At 38.2% G+C, this 21,125-nt stretch overlaps 1 long non-coding RNA gene across 1 annotated transcript; it reads left to right on the top strand.

The window, feature by feature from the left end:
* Positions 1-1,018: 1,018 nt before the first annotated feature.
* Positions 1,019-17,174, top strand: LOC129481209 (uncharacterized). Its single transcript, XR_008657289.2, has 4 exons — positions 1,019-1,068; positions 5,585-5,671; positions 16,778-16,929; positions 17,068-17,174. It is a non-coding gene; the product is annotated as an uncharacterized lncRNA (long non-coding RNA).
* Positions 17,175-21,125: the final 3,951 nt, after the last annotated feature.

The following is a 21,125-nucleotide window of genomic DNA, read 5'->3' as shown; positions in this document are numbered from 1 at the left end:
GCCGTGGCTTCAGAGGGTGCAAGCATCAAGCCTTGGCAGCTTCCATGTGGTGTTGAGCCTGCCAGTGCACAGAAGTCAAGAATTGAGGTTTGGGACCTCTGCCTAGATTTCAGAGGCTGTATGGAAACTTCTGGATGCCCAGGCAGAAGTTTGCTGCAGGGGCAGGGCCCTTATGGAGATCCTCTGCTAGGACAGTGCAGAAGAGAAATGTGGGGTCGAATCCCCCACACAGAGTCTCTACTGGGCGACTGCCTAGAGGAGCTGTGAGAAGAGGGCCACCATCCTCCAGATTTCAGATTAGTAGATCCACCAACAGCTTGCACCATGCACCTGGAAAAGCCACAGACACTCAATGACAACCTGTGAAAGCAGCCAGGAGGAGGGATATACCCTGCAAATCCATATGGGCAGAGCTGCCCAAGGCCATAGGAGCCTACCTTTTGCATCAGCTTGACCTGGATATGAGACATGCAGTCAAAGGAAATCATTTTGGAGCTTTAAGATTTGACTTCCCCACTGGATTTCGGACTTGTGTGGGGCCTGTAACCTCTTTGTTTTGGCCAATTTCTCCCATTTGGAATGGCTGTATTTACCCAATGCCTGCATTCCCATTGTATCTAGGAATTAACTAACTTGCTTTTGATTTTACCGGCTCATAGGTGGAAGGGACTTGCCTTGTCTCAGATGAGACTTTGGGCTGTGGACTTGTGAGTTAATGCTGAAATGAGTTATGACTTTGGGAACTGTTGAGAAGGCATGATTGGCTTTGAAATGTGAAGATGCGAGATTTGGGAAGAACCAGGGGCGGAATGATATGGTTTGGCTGTGTCTTCATGCAAATCTCATCCTGAATTCCCATGTGTTGTGGGACGGACCTGGGGGAGGTAATTGAGTCATGGGGGCTGGTCTTTCCCATGCTGTTCTCGTGATAGTAAGTCTCACAAGATCTGATGGTTATAAAAAGGGAAGTTTCCCTGCACAAGCTCTCTTCTCTTGTCGACCACCATGTGAGACGTGCCTTTCACCTTCTGCCATGATTGTGGGAGGCCTCTCCAGCCACGTGGAACCGTAAGTCCATTAAACATCTTTCTTTTGTAAATTGCCCAGTCTCAGGTATGTCTTTTTCAGCAGTGTGAAAACGAACTAAAACACTGACCCAGCCTGGACTTTGCTGGGTGGCCTGCTTCACCCTTCAACCTTAGTATGCTGTGGTTTATTCTCACTGTCACTTTCAACTGATGATTTGGATCCTTACCTTTGTCTACACCATCTCCCAACATGTTGCTTATGAGGAAAAAGATGCCGATAAATATGCATTAGACAAATAAACACTAAATCCACAAAATTTTCAGAATCCTGTTTAATGTTAAAATAAATGTCCTAGAAATAGCTAAAATCAAACCATAAGGAACTGAGGTCTGGAATGTTTTCCACAAGGTTTATACACATGACACAATTACTCTTCCTGTGTGATAAAACTAACGATGAGGATTCCAGTAAAATCTCATTAAATAAACAGTATTTAAGAAGCTGAGATAATTCTAGCATAGGTAAGATCACGATCTTTGTACTTTTTCTAAGAAAGTGTTTCATAAATAAACTATAAATGAGAAAAAAATCACTAGGGAACTATTAGCTTTTCTTAGGAAGTCCTTTCAGGCACTCTTGAAATTCTGTAGCAGCATTTATTTGCATATAAATGGTGAACTAATTAAAAATGATTTTTATCTGTTTGTTAACACAGGTCCAAAAGGAACTCTCCTTGAAAATTTCTGAGAATCAGCTCATATTCTGAGAGAACTTAAAAATACATTTGTAGATATCAAAAAGAATTTTATAAATCAGATTTTAATTCACTTAAGACTTTCAGATAATTATTCTGAATTAGAATTTTCACTGTGTTAAGCTATTTTACCTACCTACTGATAACTTTTAACAAAGTGTTTTGGGAAGGATAGCAAATGGAGAACTACTTTGAATATTTTAACCCAGATAAGTCAGCCCAGACAAACCTAGTTGCATATTATGGGACCAAACTGCAACACACTGCCTGAAAAGAAAGGTCATGAAAAACACAAAAAGATAGGAGCAGTATCCTTCTACAAGTGGCTCTGCTTATGTCTTGAAATAAGTCTTCCTCCGTGGAATACAGGTGGAATGCCCCATTCGTTCTCTCAGGAATGTGTTTCTTCTCTAAGAGTTCCGCATAGTTATTATGAAACAGATGGGTATAAATGTGAAAATGTTTGTGTTTCTTATGTTATTTGCTTCCAAATTATATATGCTTTTGATTATTATTTTGTAATTCCAGTTTCTGGCAGCAATAGACTTGTTATCCTAAAATGTTAAATCCCTGTGCATTGTAGTGAACAGCATTTTCTGCTTGTTACCATAGATACAATTTTATGCTGATTTATTATTTGTGATCTTGTGGTTCTTTTTAAACTTAAAAATCAAGTACATTTTTCTTAATTTTCTGTCTCTCTCCAAGTGCTCCCTCCACCACCTTCCTTATTACCAAATCTCCCCCTCTTTACTTTCCTGGTCACCTCCAGCCCCAATCAACAAAACCCGTGAACTTTTGGAATTGCCACTTGGCAAGGGTAATGTTTATCTGTTTCAGTTCTGAAATTCAGTGCCAAATATTTCAACTTAACTCGGCCTTTAATCGAGCTAATCAAGTCACAGATTAAGCCATCCAAATTCACAGCTTGCTAATGAACTAGACAAGTATGGAATGGAGGAGGAAACTGGAACAGAACACTCTGGGTACTGTATGATCCTATTCGTCCCTCTGTCACCTCTTTCACCAAGAAAATTTTCTTTTTTTTTTTTCTTTTGAGAGACAGCCTCACTCTGTCGCCAGGCTGTGGTACAGTGGCGTGACCTCAGCTCACTGCAACCTCTGCCTCCCAGGTTCAAGCAATTCTCCTGCCTCAGCCTCCTGAGTAGCTGGGACTACAGGCGCATGCCACCACGCCCAGCTAATTTTTTGTATTTTTGGTAGAGGTGGGGTTTTACCATGTTGGTCAGGCTAGTCTTGGACTCCTGACCTCGTGATCCACCCGCCTCTGCCTCCCAAAATGCTGGGATGACAGGCGTGAGCCATCGTGCCCAGCCGAATATTTTCCTCAGCTTCCATCTAAATGACCAGTTCTTTTACATTCTCCTTCCTTTACAGTAGTTAACAATATTTGCTAGTGCTTCTCAATCATTTTCAACATATACACACAGTTTTTCCCTGAAGTTTTGTTTTCTATAGTTTTATTATAAAAACCAAAGTGTTTCCTTCAAAAACATAGAAACATAATACTGAATTATTTTCCTCTCATCCACCCTGAGGAGTGGAGGGGTTTGACTGTCCAATTTCCAACATGGCCGTCTTTGAGAATCACCAGTCCAACCGTACAGTTCTTTGGAACTCGACTAGTGAACTATCAAAATTGAGAAAGAAACCCTAAAGAGAAGTTGTTATTGTTGTAGATCTTCTAAATTGCATTAAACCAAGAGTTTGGGCTATAAATAGGAATGTAGCTGGTCCCTGGGGAAAATGTTTAAGTTCTAAGTTGATACTAGAACTTTACAATAATGACTGTAGATTCTAATAAAAACTAGCAGTCCATGGTAATCCTTGTGCTTCCATCCATGCTAAAGAAAATTTAGAGAGCTGTTTGACTAGTTGAAACAAATTTTCTGTTTTCAATCTCTTATTCAAAATATGTGGTTCTGCATTGTAGCTTTCATACTAAATTGGCCTATACACATTACTGGGAAAAAAAATAAAATCCAGAAGTTAGTGATGGCCTAATGGATAAAGCTGAACAAATTGGAACAATGGAGTAAGCTTGACTCTGTTCGCATTTCTCTGACTTTGGGAACTTTGAGCTTTCTAAAACTGAATTTTTTTTTAATCTTCCTTGGTGAGGCACGGAGCTAGGATTCATCTACGAACATGAAATATTGAAAATATTTAAATTTACACATGTTTTTCATTGTGGAACTATATTTTTCCTTTTAGTTATCAATATACAATAAGTTTATTCATAGTATTCTTTTCTTTTTGATCAAAATAAATTATCAATATTATCTCATTATAACCCTACTGCTCCCTGTGGAGTACAGTAATGTTCTCTTTTTTTAAAAATTTTTTAATTTGGCTGACAGAATCTAGAAATAAAGAAGTTTGTTCAAACTAAACAGTGTTACAGTGCTGCAGGTAGAAATATAATTCAAGATGACAGGGTCTAAAATTTCTCAATCATGTTTTAATACAATAACAACTTTATTGACTATGGTTTCAAGGAAACTTAGTAAAGACAAAATTTTCTTTAGAGGATGTCTGTTGACATCATTATAAAAAAAAACCCTCCTAAGTAAGCATATGTAAAATTTATAAGAAATATAAAGGACTTTTTATTGCATTCAATATTACGGAGATCTTGCCTAACAGATGTTGGCATTCAAACATGCTTCAGGTCAGGGAAAATCAGATGAAATCTACTTCTAAATGTATTCAATTCTCTGGAACATAATAAACTCTTGAAATATATTTGATAGTTCAATTACCAATTCTTGTTTCTTTGCCAGAAATATGTTTCTGGCAATGATGTGCAATGTACTTGGCCTTGCCATAATACTATTTTTTGGCTTCTGGCTGCAGATATGTTTCTTTCATGGGAGTCAATGATGCTTTACAATAATGCCTTTTCTGGTCTTGCGATATATTACTTTTTAATATTTCGCCACAAGAATGTCTGCAAATTCAGAAAATTTAAGTTTCTGAATACTGAATGTCACTTTTGAATATAAATGTGATATTTTGGTGGTAGAATGTTTCAAAGGGATGCATGAAGCCAGGCATGGTGGCTCATGCCTATAATCCCAGAACTTTGGGGGGTTGAGACAGGAGGATTGCTTGAGGCTGGGAGTTCGAGACTACCCTGACCAGCATGGCAAAACACCATCTCTATTCTAAATAAATAAATAAATAAATAATTTCTAAAAAGGGATACATGAATGCTACTTGAATTCTTCGAGGCCACGTTTTGGGAAATGGAGTTATCTGACTCTATATGAACCACCTTTTTTTCCAGTGTACTATGTACCTTCCAGTATTTCCTCTAGCCACCAAGCTGTTTTTACATTTGCCTTTAGGACTAAGTGTGCTTTTAGGGGAGAAATACCGTTGACATGGTCATTGCTCTCATGTCTGTACAAGACTGCTAACACAGGCACTGCCATGTTGAAAGGAGCCACATGTAGGACAACATATTAAAACCAACTTACTGTTTTTTAAATATAATGCATGCTCAATGTAAACAAAATCTCACATAACAGAAAAGTACAGAAAAGAAAGTAAACATATATCTAAAATTCATCACCATAGAGAAAGCTTGGTATCAGTGTGGTGAATATCCTCTAGACATTTCTCTATGCAAATACACACATTTATAGACAAACACAGTTTCATATAAATGAAATCATGCTGTACTTGCTGTTCTGAAACATGCTTCCTTTCAGTCCACCATTTGTCCCAGACATCTTTCCATACCTATCAGTACAGAGCTACTTTTCTCTTTTACAGGCTGCAGTGTGTTCTACTGAATGCATGTACCATAATTTACTTAATTATCTGGGCTGATTCTGAATTTCTATTATGAACAAAGCCACAGTGAGTATCCTTACGGTTCCAGCTGTTCTCATGTTTTCAGTTATTCCTTTTGTATTAAATCCTATATGTGGCAGTTTGGGTTATTTTTATGCATATTGCCAAACTGTCCTCTAGAGGTATTATATTTACATTTACACCAATAGGATATGAAAGTATCCATTTCCTGAAATCATCTCCAACTCTGAATGTTACTATCTTTCAGAATATTTAGCAATTGGACAAAAAAAAATATTTCAATGATGGTTTTAATATCGTTTGACTGGTCTTTGGTTCCTAATAAACTAGAGCATCTAATATATGTATTGGTCATTTGGATATCTTCTTTTTATAAATTTTCTGTCCATTGTCTTTTGTCATTTTTCTCGTTTGTTCTTCCTTGTATGTAAGATATATTTTTATTTTCAGCCCTTTGTTATAGATCATGCTGCAAAAACATTTCTCAATTTGTCCTCTTTCTCTTCCTTCTTTGTAGTGTGAGTTGTGAGTTTGTTTTTTGTTTGATCGTTTGCAACACAGAACTTTAAAATGTCAAAGTTATCAATTTTATTCTTTTTGGTTCCTGAATTTTTGTGATATTGTTTTAAAAGGCCTGCCATCCCCTAAAGGAAAAATATCCATTATTTTTCTTCTAGCATTTCTGACATTTCATCAGTCACACTTGCATCCATGATCCATCTAGAAGACATTTGTGTGTAAGGAGTTGAAATCTTTTTTTTAATTGACAACTAAATATATATATATTTATGGTGTACAACCTGATGTTGTAAAATATGTATATTTTGTGAAATGGCTAAATCTAGCTAATTAGCATTACCTCACATACTTATCATTATTTTGTGTGTGGTGAGAACACTTAAAATCTACTTTCTTATCAATTTTCAAGTATACAATACATTATTATTAACTATAGTTACATATTGTACAATAGATCTCTTGAATTTATTACTCCAGTCTAACTGAAATTTTGTATCCCTGGACCAAGGGCTCCCCACTCTACCCCACCCCTGGCCCCTGATAACCACAATTCTACTTGGGAGTTGAAATCTTGATCTGTTTTATTTTTTCCAGATAACTGACCTGTTGTCCAAAACCCTTATGGAGTAATCAATCTTTTTACCATGTTTTTTGAAATGTTACCTTCATCATATAAGTGAATATGTACAAATATATCCACAACGATGATTAATTGTGTTTGGAATCAGACAGAACTCAGTAAAATTTGATCATTTTCTTTTTTTCTTTTTTTGATACGGAATTTCACTCTGTCACCCAGGCTGGAGTGCAATGGCACAATCTTGGCCCACTATAACCTCCGCCTCCTGGGTTCAAGAGATTCTCATGCCTCAGCCTCTTGAGTAGTTGGGACTACAGGCGTGTGCCACTATACCCGGCTAATTTTTGTATTTTTAGTGGAGACGAGGTTTCATCGTGTTGGCCAGGCTGGTCTTGAACTCCTAACCTCAAGTGATCCACCTGCCTTGATCTCGCAAAGTTCTGGGATTATAGGAGTGAGCCACCAGCCCAGCCCTGATCATTTTCTTTACATAACCCTTCTCATCAAGGTTTTCTGATGTAAGTTACATTTTAGTTGCTATTATAAATTAGTGTGTTTTCTGACAATATGTTTTCTAACTAGGTAATTTTATTATGTATAATCAGACTATTAATTTTGTATATATAGTTCAAAAATCACCTGAAAAATAATCCTTTTGTGGCCTCCACTCCAGCTCTTAGTTGATTCCTTCATTTAATATATTAGCAGCACCTCTATTTTATTCCTGACATTAATGAGTTTTAAAAAACCATTGAACTGGCCAGCCTCGGTGGCTCACGCCTGTAATCCCAGCACTTTGGGAGGCTGAGGTGGGTTGATCACCTAAGGTGAAGAGTTCGAGACCAACCTGGCCAACATGGTGAACCCCATCTCTACTAAAAATACAAAATTAGCTGGGCTTGGTGGCTCATGCCTGCAATCCCAGTGGAGGCAGGAGAATCGCTTAAACCCGGGAGGTGGAGGTTGCAGTGACCCAAGATCACGCCATTGCACTCCAGCCTGGGTAACAAGAGCGAAACTCCATCTCAAAAAAAAAAAAAAAAAAAGAAAGTAAATGAATGCTTGCTATAACCAGTGAGTACCAATAAAAAAAAAAAAAGAATGCTGAATTTTATTAAATCCATGTTTGGCATCTGTTATGATGATCATATGGTTTCTCATTTTTGACTTATTAATATGGTGAATTATATTCATAGTTTTTTAAAGCTATCAGCCATATTTACATTCCTGGAATAAATCCTACTTGGCCATGGAATATCAGTCTTTTATGTGTTTCTTGTTTCTGTTCAAGATACTCAGTATTATTTTTATATTTATAATTCAGTGGTAAACAATATATCATAACATTTAATTCTTCAGTCCCACCATTTTTTGGTCCAACTTCGAAGAGTAAGTTCATAGTCAATTAACTTAAAATATTGTATGTGTTATAAAATGGAACAACTATCACATGTGAATTCACCCTTAGAGAGTGAAACAGTCTACATGACTTTGTTTAAACAGTAGTGTAGTTAGAACAAAATTTTGAAGTCACAGGTGAATAACCAAGAGAATTGAAAACATGTCCATGTAAAACTATGTTCATAGATGTTCATAGCATTATTCATAATAGCCAAAAATTGGTAACAACCTAAATGTCTGTCATTTGATGACTACATAAACAAAACGTGGTATATCCAGACAATGGAATATTATTCAGCAATAAAAAGGAATGAAGTACTGACACATGCTACAACATGGATAAAAATCTTGAAAATATATGTTAATGAAGGAAGCCAGTCACAAAAAGCTACACATTCCATTTATATAAAACATCCAGAACAGGCAAATCCATAGTCACAAAGCAGACTAGTGGTTGCCAGGGACTGAGGGGAGGGGAAATAGGGAATGACTGCAGATGCGCATAAGATATCTTTTGTGTGTGTGTGTGTGTGTGTGTGTGTGTTTGTGTGTGACGGAGTTTTGCTCTTGTCACCCAGGCTGGAGTGCAGTGGCGCGATCTCAGCTCACTGCAACCTCTACCTCCCAGGTTCAAGTGATTCTCCTGCCTCAGCCTCCCGAGTAGCTGGGATTACAGGCACCCACTACCACACCCAGCTAATTTTTGTATTTTTGGTAGAGGCAGGGTTTCACCATGTTGGCCAGGCTGGTCTCAAACTCCTGACCTCAGATGATCTGCCTGCCTCAGCTTCCCAAAGTGCTGGGATTGCAGGCGCGAGCCACCACACCTGGCCAAGATTTCTTTTTAGGTTGATAAAAATGTTCTCAAATTAGATAGCGGTGATGGTTGCACAACTTTGAATATACTAAATATCACTGAATCACCCACTTTAAAAGACTGAATTTCACTATATGTAAATTATGTCTCAATAAAACTCTTATTAAAAAATTATATGAGGGGAAAGGAGTCACAGATGGTGTTTTAGTCGGGATTCTGCAGAGAGACAGAACTGATAGCAGACACATATACAGAGGTATATAAGAAGAGATTTATTAGGGAATTGGCTCGCTTATGGAGGCTGAGAAGTCTCACAACAGGCTGTCTGCAAGCTCGGAAGCCAGAGAAGCTGGTATCATGGCTCAGTGTAAGTTGGAAGGCTTTAGGACCAAGAGAGCTCATGTAACTCTCAGTCGGACGCTGAAGTCCTGAGAGGCTGTTAGTTTGAGTCCCAGAGAACATCGAGTTTGAACATCCAAAGACAGGAAAAGAAGGGCATCCCAACTCTGGAAGGGAGGGAGCAAGAATTCATCCTTCCTCCCCTAACCCCTCTTTTAGAAAGAGACTGGGGTCTTACTATGTTGCCCAGGGTAGCCTCCAACTCCTGGGCTCAAGTAATCCTCCTGCCTCAGCCTCTCACAACATCTAGCCCATTCCTCCACCTTTTTGTTCATCTGGACCACCAGCTGATTGGATGCTGCCTGGTCACATTGAGGGTGGATATTCCCTCATTCAGTCCACTGACTCACAAGCCAGTCTCTTCCGAAAACACCCTCTCAGTCACCCCTGGGGCAGCCTAATCATTCTAATCAAAAGCAAACCTAGTTGGGTTTGCCTCTCAGCAGAAGAAAAACAAGCTCAGTGCCTACTGAAGCATTAAGAATGAATAATGCGCTAACATAGTGAAACCCCATCTCAACTAAAAATACAAAAAAATTAGACGGGTGTGGTGGCAGGCGCCTGTAGTTCCAGCTACTGGGGAGGCTGAGGCAGGAGAATGGCGTGAACCCAGGAGGCAGAGCTTGCAGTGAGCCGAGATCGCACCACTGCACTCCAGCCTGGGCGAAAGAGCGAGACTCTGTCTCAAAAAAAAAAAAAAAAAAAAAAAAAAGTAATAAGAAAATTTAAAAAAGAAAAAAAAAGAATGAATAATGCTTTACCAGCTGAGTATCCCATATTCCTGTCAAATTGACACCCAAAATCAACCGTCACAGATGAGAAGTAGTTACTCCTTTTCCTCCCTCTTTCCAAAGGCTAGCCTAAGAATTTTGAAATCCCCTGTTAAAAACAGAAGTTTTGCTTCAAAAGGAGCAAAGAACACTCTAAACCTCTTGTGTTATGCAAGCTGAGAAATGTATGGGGGTTTCCAGCCAACAACCATGGGTTAGCACCAGAGAATGACAGACTAATAATATTCTTGATCTGTACAATTTTGCTAACAAAGGACTTTACATTTTGGAAGACATAAACTTAAAATACATTTGCACAAATCCAGTGGATTCCCTGTGTCTTTCTGACTACAAAGGTAATGACAAAACCACTGGCAGTGGGTTGGGAGGTGGACAGGTAGGAAGGATATGCAAAAGGCAAAAGAAGGCATGTAGGAGAACAGTGACCTGTTTGTCAGGGAAAGGTGTTCTCACCCATAAAAGTGTTGTCCAGGCTTCACACCCTTCTCAAGAAGGCTGCAGTTCCTGTTGTCAGAACTCCAAAACCCACCCTGAGACAGTTATTCCTCACTGCAATCCTTAAAAAACCACACCAACTCACGCAAGTCACCAGTCAAAACCCAAGTTATCTTTTTGTTATTGTTGTCTAAAAGATCATGTTGTTTCAGGCAATCAGTCAGAGTCTGGTCTAGGGATCTCTTAGAAAAACATAATCAAGTCTGTGTTTAATACTGAATTCCCAATTCAGTAGGGTGTGTTAATGAACACTGACTAATTTGGAAATTATAATACTGTAGGGCACAGTAGCACTGATTTTAATTCTCACACAGGAAAAATTCTACCTCTGTGTTTGCCCTCACCTGCAATCACTGTGTATGCAGCCATATGTCTTTGAGAAACTTGGATTTAATTTTTGAAATATCATTTTAAGGGGTTTTATGATCTAACTGTTGTGATAGCTCAGCATCTGCCTTACAGGACTGCTTTGAGAAACAACCACCACATGAAGAATGCTTGTTTTTTTTTAAAAAAAATCCAGAACTATATTATCACTACTTTCAGGCTATATTACTGGTAGTAGTAGTAAAATGATACTTATGTAGGGCTAGACACATCCTTATCCAATACCCTTGAACTCTATAATTCATTACCATAGAATTCCTGGTAATCAATCACACAAAAGGTAGCATTTCTTATAAGAACAAGAATCACAGACGGGGAAAATTTTATCAAATATGTCCTCAAGGATGAAGATGTCACTATTTATTTACTATTAATAGATGTAAATTTTTAGATTCTTTCCTACAGTAGGGATGAATTTATACTGACTTATTATCCCTTTCTTGCCAAGATTTTCTCATGAGGGAAATATTTGTGTGACAGATGTGACAGCTGAAATATCATGTCTTATTAATCAGAAATGGGTCACACGGACACACAGAGGGTACTGGCTGGGAAGATTGGGGTTGTGCTTTGGGTTGGGTCTGCCAACTAACAGGGATGGGAGCTTCACCATCCCTCCCCTCATCCATTTCTAACTTCATTGAACTCAGTGAAGCTCAGTAATAGGAAAAAGAACAGAGATGGTTTGAGGCTCATATATAGAGAAGCGTGCTTATTTCCCAAATTACCTAATAATCAACTTTTACTTACAAAAGCTTAGGCTTGAAGGAGAAAGTGAGAGGGTTTACCCTACCTGCTTCCAAGACTTACCATAATATTACAGTAATCAAGAGAATGTCATATTGAAATGGGGAGAGACCTATAGATACAGATGAATAGAACAGAATAAAAAGTAAAGAAATACATCCACATGTATACGGTCAATTGATTATCAACAAAAATGCCAAGGCCATTTAGTTGAGAAAACATGGTCTTTTTAACAAACAGCATTGGCATAATTGAATCTCTATACGAAAAAAACCCATATACACCATAAACAAGTATTAACTTGAATTAATGTGAAAGCTAAAACTTCTGGAAGAAAATGTAGAAAAAAATATTTATGATCTTAGGTTAGGCTAAGATTTCTTAGAATACAAAGAAGGTGCAAACCAAAACGGAAACAAATTAATAAATTGGAGTTCATCATAATTAAAAACTTCTGATGTTTAAAAGATACAGTCAAGAAAACAAAAAGGCAATACACAGCAACTATTAGTTTCCTTTCTTGCTGGTGATCTGGAGGCAAGATGACAGATGATGGATGAACAGGCAGCAAGGGCGAGAAGAATGAGGTCAGTGAAATGCTGGCCAGCTGCCCAAACCAACTTGAGCTTGACCCACTTTTGATTTGATGGCATTCCCCATCATAACAAATCTTATTTTATTTATTTATTTATTTTTGAGATGGAGTTTTGCTCTTGTCGTCCTGGCTGGAGTGCAACGGCATGGTATCAGCTGACTGCAACCTCCGCCTTTTGGATTCAAGCAATTGTACTGCCTCAGCCTTCCCAGTAGCTGAGATTACAGGCACACCATCACACCCAGCTAATTTTTGTATTTTTAGTAGAGACGGGGTTTTGCCATGTTGGCCAGGCTGGTCTCGAACTCCTGACCTCAGGTGATCCTCTCACCTTGGCCTCCCAAACTGCTGGGATTACAGGCATGAGCCACTGCACCCAGCCCATAACAAATATTTATGAAGTCTCTACTGTGAAGCAGGTACTGGCAGGGCACACAGAAGGACAAATGGAGCTGAAAGCAAACAGGCAATTGGCTGGCACAAAGGGAGAAAATGAATGGCTGATTTTGTGAGACTAAATTAGTTCTTTATTTCAAAATGAGATAAGGAAGATTCAAGGATTTAAAAATTACAGGCCTATTTTGCTTATAAACCTAACTAAAATGTTAGCTATCTAAATCCAACAGTGTATTTAAAAATTAATGATCAGTTGGTACAGTGTACACTGCTCAGGTGATGGGACCAAAATCGCAGAAATCTCCACTAAAGAACTTATCCGTGTAACCAAATATGACCTGTTCCCCAAACACTATTGGGAAAAAAAAGATGCTGCAGAAATGAAAAAAAAAATTAATGATCAGGCTGAAGTTATCTTAGGAATGCAGGGATAGTTCAACATCGGAAACAAAATGTAGTATAATTTACCACATTAGTAGACTGAAGGAGAATAATGATATACTTACCTACATTAATGTAGAAAAAGTATTTGATAATATTCAACAGCAGTTTATGATTTAAACAGCAAAGCAGGGATAGACAAAAATTTCCTTAGGGTTATATGCCAATCTATAGCAGTATTTGGTAGATGCATTGCCTTTGGGTTCAAGAATTAGAAAAGAGGCCACATATGATGGCTCACACCTGTAATCCCAGAACTTTGAGAGGCTAAGGTGGGAGGATCACTGGAGCCCAGGATTTCAATACCAGCCTAGGCAACATAGTGAGACCCCATCTCTAAAAAAAAAAAAAAAAAATGAGCTGGGCATAGTGGCACACGCTTGTAGTCCCAGTTACTAGGAAGGCTGAGGTGGGCGGATTGTTTGAGCTCGCGAGGTTGAAGCTTCAGTGAGCCGTTATTGTGCCACTGCACTCTAGCAGAGCAGCCTGGGCAACACAATGAGACCCCGTCTCTTAAAAAAAAAAAAGAATTAGAAAAGAATGCCTACTCTTGTTGCTGTTTTGCTGTTTAACAGTTCTGGAAGCCCTGGATAAAGCAAATGGAAACAAAAAGAAGTAAAATGAGACAAAACTGTCATTGTTTTAGGTAATACAAATACTTACAAAAAAACAAAATGTATAAATTATTAGAACTAATAAAATAGATTCAGTATGGTTACTGTATGCATAATTAATTTTCTAAAATCAAAATGATTTATCCATATCAAAAAAGAATTACAAATATTGGAAAAATTAAGATACCATTCACAACTACAACAAATCTATAAGGCATCTAGGAATTAATTTAACAAAGAACACAAGACCTCTATAGAGGACACTTTCAGACTCTAATTATAAACATAGAAGATGATGGATTAAATGAAGATAAATTCTACATGCTTCGCTGGGACAATGTTTTTATATATACATGGATATTTTCCCTAAATAAATCTATATATTTAGGGCAACCGCAGTTAAAATTCTGGCTGGATTTTTTTTGAGAAATTTAATAAATTTATGCTACCATTTGCATGAAAGCATAAATGTCCAAAGAACAATGGAATACCATACTGCAATGGAAAATTAAAAATTACAGCTACTAAAACAAAATGGATCACTTTAAAAATATAATGTTGAATACATTTATACATTCATATACTGTTAAAAATAGCAGTTCTATTACTTAGGAATTGATATGTGGATAATAAAACTGTAAAGGAAAGCAAAGAAAGTATCACTATTAAAACTATAAGAATGGCTCTTTGAAGGGAGGGAGAAGTTTATATTTGGGAAAGAATACTGGAGAACTAGTGATGATTTCTTTTGACCTAGTTTGGTTACACAGTTGTTTTCTTTATAATAATTTGTGAAACTATATTTTTGTTTTATGTATGTGTACATTACATTTTAAAATATACTGTTTTAGGCCAGGTGCAGTGGCTCACGCCTGTAATCCCAGTACTTTGGGAGCCCGAAGCGGGCAGATCACCTGAGGTCAGGAGTTTGAGACCAGCCAGACCAACATGGCGAAAGCCCGTCTCTACTAAGAATACAAAAATTAGCCAGGTATGGTGGCAGGTGCCTGTAATCCCAGCCACTAAGGAAGCTGAGGGAGGGGAATCTCTTGAACTTGGGAGGTGGAGAATGCAGTGAGCCAAGATCACGCCACGGCACTCCAGCCTTGGTGACACAGTGAGACTCCATCTCAAAATAAATAAATAAATAAATAAATAAAAATATACTGTTTTAATTTTTTTGTAATTTTTCCAGTAATCTGCTTTTTAAAAATAAAGAATAAAAGGGAGCATTTTCCCCACCAGATAACAAAATATACTAGAAAGCTATAGGGGTTTTAAAAAAATTAAAGGAGAGAGACTATTTCTAAATAGTGTTGGAAAACTGCTTTGCCAAATGGAGAAATATAAAACTGGATGCCTGGCATTGCATACAAATATGGACTCCAGATGGACTAAAGACCTAAATGGAAAAGGTAAAAGCTATAAAGTTAGTAGAAGAAAAACCTATCTTTGTAATCTAAAAATAGGAAAAAATATTCAAATTTTAAAAGCAAGAATTATAAGGCAAAATATTGATAAATTTGATTACAAAAAAAGAACAGACTTTTACTTTAAAAAAGGACAAAATGGGCAGCATTAACAGACACATAGCAGACTGGGAGAAGATAACTGCAATGCTTAATGCAACAGGGTTTAACCTAGAATGATTAACTTAGAATCTTCAAGGAACTCCTGTAAATGTACAGGAGAAAGAATTAATCCCAGTCGAAAAATGGGCAAAGAATACAAATAGGGAATTTACAACAGAGAAACCCAAGAGGTTAGCAAACATATAAAAAGCTGTTTGAACTCATTAAAAACTAAAGAAATGTAAACTAAAACAACTATGAGATATCACTTTGCACCCATTAGACTGGCAAAAATGAGAAAGCTGGATAATAATTTGAAGAGATTATAGGACTATGCACTATGGATGTGAGGTAGGTTCATGCACATTCTGAAGAGGAGTCTGGCAATGCTTAGTCAAATTAAGCACATGTATAGTCTATGGCCTGGCAGAGTCTCCCTCTTGGGTGTATATCCCAAAGACATCCTCACACAGGTCCACAAATGGGCATGTGTCACTCCATTCACTGCAGTACTGATGATGATGGAGGTGGTTGGACACCATCTGGATATCCATCACTGGGGAAATAGACTAGCAAACTAAGGTAGATGCCTAACTTGAAGTATCACAGTTGGAAGTAAAAAGTCAGATATATGCATAACGATATGGATTATCCCAACAACCTGTGCTGACTGAAAAGAGCAAGAAACAAAATGACACAAATCACACATAACACTATGTAAATAAAACAAAACATATATGCATCCAAGACACATGAACTCATACAAACAAAAGGACATACCTTAAGCACATTAGAAAGCCTTCCCAGGTATTTTTACGCTAAACCTTTGGCTAACTTTCTCAAAACCTCCTCATAATAAGCAGATGCTATCATTCTTTGGCCCTCCAGAAGGTCAACAAGCAAAATGGCTTGAACATCTAAAAAAAAACTATTGCCATGATTTTTTGCTCTTGACCCACCCACTACTGCTTTGACTGGACCACTTCTGCCTCCTGGTAGCCATTGCTTTGACTGTGCTTTGTCTCTAGGATCACACCAGTAAAGTGAAAAATTTCTGATCTACAAAAGACAATGTCAAGAGGACGAGAAGACAAGTCACAGACTGGGAGAAAATATTTGCAAAAGAATAATATGTAACACACAATCTGAGACCCCATAAACATAACGCTGAATTATAAAAGGAAGCTGCAGGACATTAGATACAGTGAAATACTAAAAATGTAAACTAAAAAAAAATAAAGCGATACTATATTTTTGAGGTAATAATAATAAATAAGTAGAGCGTATATAGGGCTTATAGTCTATGTGCCCTCACTATTCTATGTGCCCTTCCAAATAGTCTATTTGTTTAATTCCCTAGCCCTCTGAGGGAGGTACTACTTTTATTCCCTGTTGCAGCCATGAAAATGTGCCACTCAGATCTGCTGCTGAGCACATAATTAACTGATCACCCAGCTACTGTACGCTGAATCCACCACTTCCTTCACTCTGAGGCCATACTTCCCACATGCTGCTTTTGGCCAGTAGCTGAATATTGCAGGGCTCTAAAGGTAAGACTCTTCTGGTGATATGGAGACTCCTCTGATAGGTGACTTTGGTCTAGCAGCCTAGCTAAAATATTATTAAAACTATGCTTCATCTAAATCTGTGCCAATTCAACTCTTCTTCCTTTCCTCTCCCCTTCACAGTGATCAGACATACGTCACTGGCTGTCAGGTCTTCCAAAGTCCCTAGCTCTGTGGCAGGCAGTGTCTGAGACAGCCTCTACCTCCTGGTAACCATATCCTTGTGTAACCCTTTCATTGAGTGTTAGCTGGACTTGCTTCTAATAAATAGAATACAGTAAAGAGGTAGAATGCCACTTCTGAGAGTCAATTTCAAAAACACTGTGACTTTCATCTTAAATGCACTCACTAGTGCTTAGCTTTCTCCTTAACTATGAGGTAAGTTGGGCCGGGCACGGTGGCTCATGCCTGAAATCCCAGCACTTTGGGAGGCCAAGGCAAGTGGATCAGTTGAGGTCAGGAGTTCAAGACCAGCCTGGCCAAAATGATGAAACCCTGTCTCCACTAAAAATACAAAAATTATCCAGGTGTGGTGGCACGCACCTATAATCCCAGCTACTCAGGAGGATGAAACAGGAGAATTGCTTGAACCTGGGAGGCAGAAGTTGAAGTAAGCTGAGATCACGCCACTGCACTCCAGCCCAGGCAATGCAGCAAGACTCTGCCTTAAAAAAAAAAAAAAAAAATATTGCGAGGGAAGCCAGCTGCCATGCTACAAGCGGCTCTTTGTAGAGGCCCAAGTGGTGAAAAAATGAGGAAGGACTTTGGACAATAGCTAGTAAGGAACTAAGGCTCTCAGTCCAATAGACCATGAGGTACTGAATCCAGACAACAACCATGTAAGGGAAATGAGAGGTGGCTCCTCCCCACTCTATGATTCAGAAGAGACAAGAGCTCTGACTGACATCTTGATTGCAGCCTTCTGAGGGATCTTGAAGCAGAGGCACTCAGCTAGGTCACTCCCAGTTTCCTGACCTACAAAACCTCTGAGATAATAAATGTATATTGTGTTAAGCCACTAAATTCCAGGGGGTAATTTGTTATGCAGCAATAGACAATAAACCTCATCCTCTTTTTCTCTCACAAGTGTTTCCCCAGTAAATCCTTTGGGTGTCTAATGTCATTTTAAAATATACTTTTTGGAGGATGCAATCTAATGCATCTCCATTTATAGACACAAAAACTGAGACACAGAGAGGTTCAAGAACTTTCCCAAGATAACGCAGCTGGAAAGCGGTAGAGCAAAGACTCATGTCTCAGCTTCAGGGCCAGTGTCCTTAACGGTCATGTTATAATTCTGTATGTGCATTACAAATATATAGTAATTAACTGGAAATACACCATATTCATTATAGCAGTTATGTCTGGAAACAGAGGGAAAAATAGAACTGGAGAGAGGAAGACAGGAGCATTTCATCATCACCTATAAAGTTTATTTCTTAAAAAATTCTAGGCGGGACACAGTGACTCACATCTGTAGTCCCAGCACTTTGGGAGGCCAAGGTGGGTGGATCTCTTGAGACCATGAGTTCAAGACCAGCCTGGGCAACATGCTGAAACCCCATCTCCACTAAAAATACAAAAGAATTAGCTGGGCATGGTGACACATGCCTGCAGTCCCAACTACTCAGGAGGCTGAAGTGGAAGAATCACTTAAGCCCAGGAGGCAGAGGTTGCAGTGAGCCAAAATCACTAAACTGCACTCCAGTCTGGGCAACAGAGTGAGACCCTGTCTCAAAAAAAAAATTTTTGTTATTTGTTTGTTTTCATCTGATACAAATAAAACCATCTTGGGTAGCAACAGCCTGGATATTTGCTATTTTATATTGTACAATTTTGTATTGGTTACTATGTAAATAATCAAAAAGCAGTTCAACATTGTTTTTCCCAATTCACTTTGCTTATTTACTCTGAAGAGCAGTAGTAATTGGGCCTGTGTCTGTGGATCTATTCTTGGGGCGTTAATAAGAACTCATATTTCCAGTGTGCACTATGTTCCAGACTGTGTGCTACATTATTAATATATGTTGGTATAAATATTCTCATTTTACTTAATAGGAAATTGTTGCTCAGGCAGCAAAAATCCTTCAAACAGGAGAAATCTCACTTAACTCTGAATTCATCAAATGGCATGTTCTGTCTTTCGTAGCTTCTTAAGCATCTTCATTTATTTTAGTTACAGTTGATTTTCATTATTCATGGTAGTTATGTTCTATAAAGTAGCTACTGAACATTGAATTAGCAAATATTGAGCCATTGCTCCTAGGGGAAATATATACTGAGCCATTGCTTCTAGGGATTGGAAGGGTGTGTGTGTGTGTGTGTGTGTATCTCACATCATGTATAATCTTAAAACCTGAAAGCAAGGCATTCTGATAGATCCTATTTTCTTTATTTTACAAAAGATAAAACAACCACTTTGCACTCAGTAGGATAGCTGTTATTATTTTTTAAATGGAAAATAGCAAGTGTTTGCAAGTACATGGAGAAATTGGAACACGTGCATTTCTGGTGGAAATGTTTTAATGACGTGGCTGCTGTGGAAAACAGTTCTGCAGCTCCTCAAAAAACTTAAAACACAAAATTACCATATGACCCAGCAATTTCACTCCTAGGTATATACCTAAAAGAATTGAAAAAAAAATTTAGAGAATGTGTACACCAATACTCATGTCGACACTATTCACTATAGGTGGAAACAATTCAAATGTTTATCAACAAATGGATCGATAAAATGTGGTAATGCATACAGTGGAATCTTATTCATCTGGAAAAAGGAATAAAATTCTGATACATGCTACAACATGGATGAAACTTGAAACATTGTGCTAAGCAAAATAAGCCAGACAATAGACAACTATTTTCTAATTCCATTTGTATAAGTTTTCTAGACTAGGCAAACTCACAGAAAGTAGAATAGAGGTTACCAGGGGCTACAGGGAGGAGGGGATAGGGAGTTACTGTTTAATGATACAGAGCTTCTGTATGGAATGATGAAAAAGTTCTGAAATTGGATAGTGGTTATAGTTGCAGGATTTTGTGAATGTACTTATGCCACTGAACTGTGCACTTAAAGATAGTTACAATGGTAAATTTTATGTTATGTATATTTCAACAAAGTAAAAGAAAATCATGGGAGATGGGGGAGAAAGAGAGAGAGAATGAGCATGTAGTTCAAAAGTGTTAAGTGAGTTGCCTGAGGCTGCTTCACGAACAAGCTAACAGATGCGAGTTGGGTTTCAAACTGGTTCCATTTGGCCGCAGAGCTGCAGCTTTCACACTACCCTCCATTGCCTCGTCCTCTGGCCATCAGCATGAGCTCTGAAATGAGGCAGAGTTGCCTTGTGTGACCTCAGCTGGATATGTTTGTGTTAGGCGACAAATTTTTCCATGCCCTGCATATGTCAGCAGATGACCATGAAAGTGCCACAAGTGTTGATTTAGAGGGATTACAAGTAAATTTTAGCAAGTAGGGGAATGCGCAAATATAGAATCTGTGCATAATGAGGAGGATCAACTGTATTTACTAAATTGTAGTTTTAGGTTTGGCAGGGTTTGGAAGTGATCCCCCAATAAGATGGGTACACATTTGGGTAAGGGGCATAGTATCATTCTGGCTTTGCTTGAATGTACACTTCTTCAACCTGCTTGGAAAATGTATCAATGTTCACACTCATTCATGCACATAAGAATTACCTGGGAACCTTGTTCAAATGCAGGTTCTGTGCCTCCACAGAGGTTCAGATGATCTAGGGTTGAGCCCAGAAATCATTTCTTTTTTTTTTAATTTTTTTTATTATTATACTTTAAGTTCTGGGGTACATGTGCACAATGTGCAGGTTTGTTACATAGATATACATGTGCCATGTTGGTTTGCAGCATCCATCCACTCGTCATTTACATTAGGTATTTCTCCTAATGCTATCCCTCCCCTAACCCTCCACCCCCCGACAGGCCCCAGTGTGTGATATTCCCCTCTGTGTGTCCATGTGTTCTCATCATTCAACTCCTACTTATGAGTGAGAACATACTTGGTGTTTGGTTTTCTCTTTTTCCTGTGTTACTTTGCTGAGAATGATGGTTTCCAGTTTCATCCATGTCCCTGCAAAGGACATGAACTCATCCTTTTTTATGGCTGCATAGTGTATGTGTATGGTGTATGTGTGCCACATTTTGTTTAT

The sequence above is a fragment of the Symphalangus syndactylus genome, chromosome 4 (assembly GCF_028878055.3).
Source record: "Symphalangus syndactylus isolate Jambi chromosome 4, NHGRI_mSymSyn1-v2.1_pri, whole genome shotgun sequence".
Taxonomy (NCBI): domain Eukaryota; kingdom Metazoa; phylum Chordata; class Mammalia; order Primates; family Hylobatidae; genus Symphalangus; species Symphalangus syndactylus.
The sequence above is the reverse complement of the archived record's forward strand: the minus strand, read 5'-3'. Positions and strand labels throughout refer to the sequence as shown.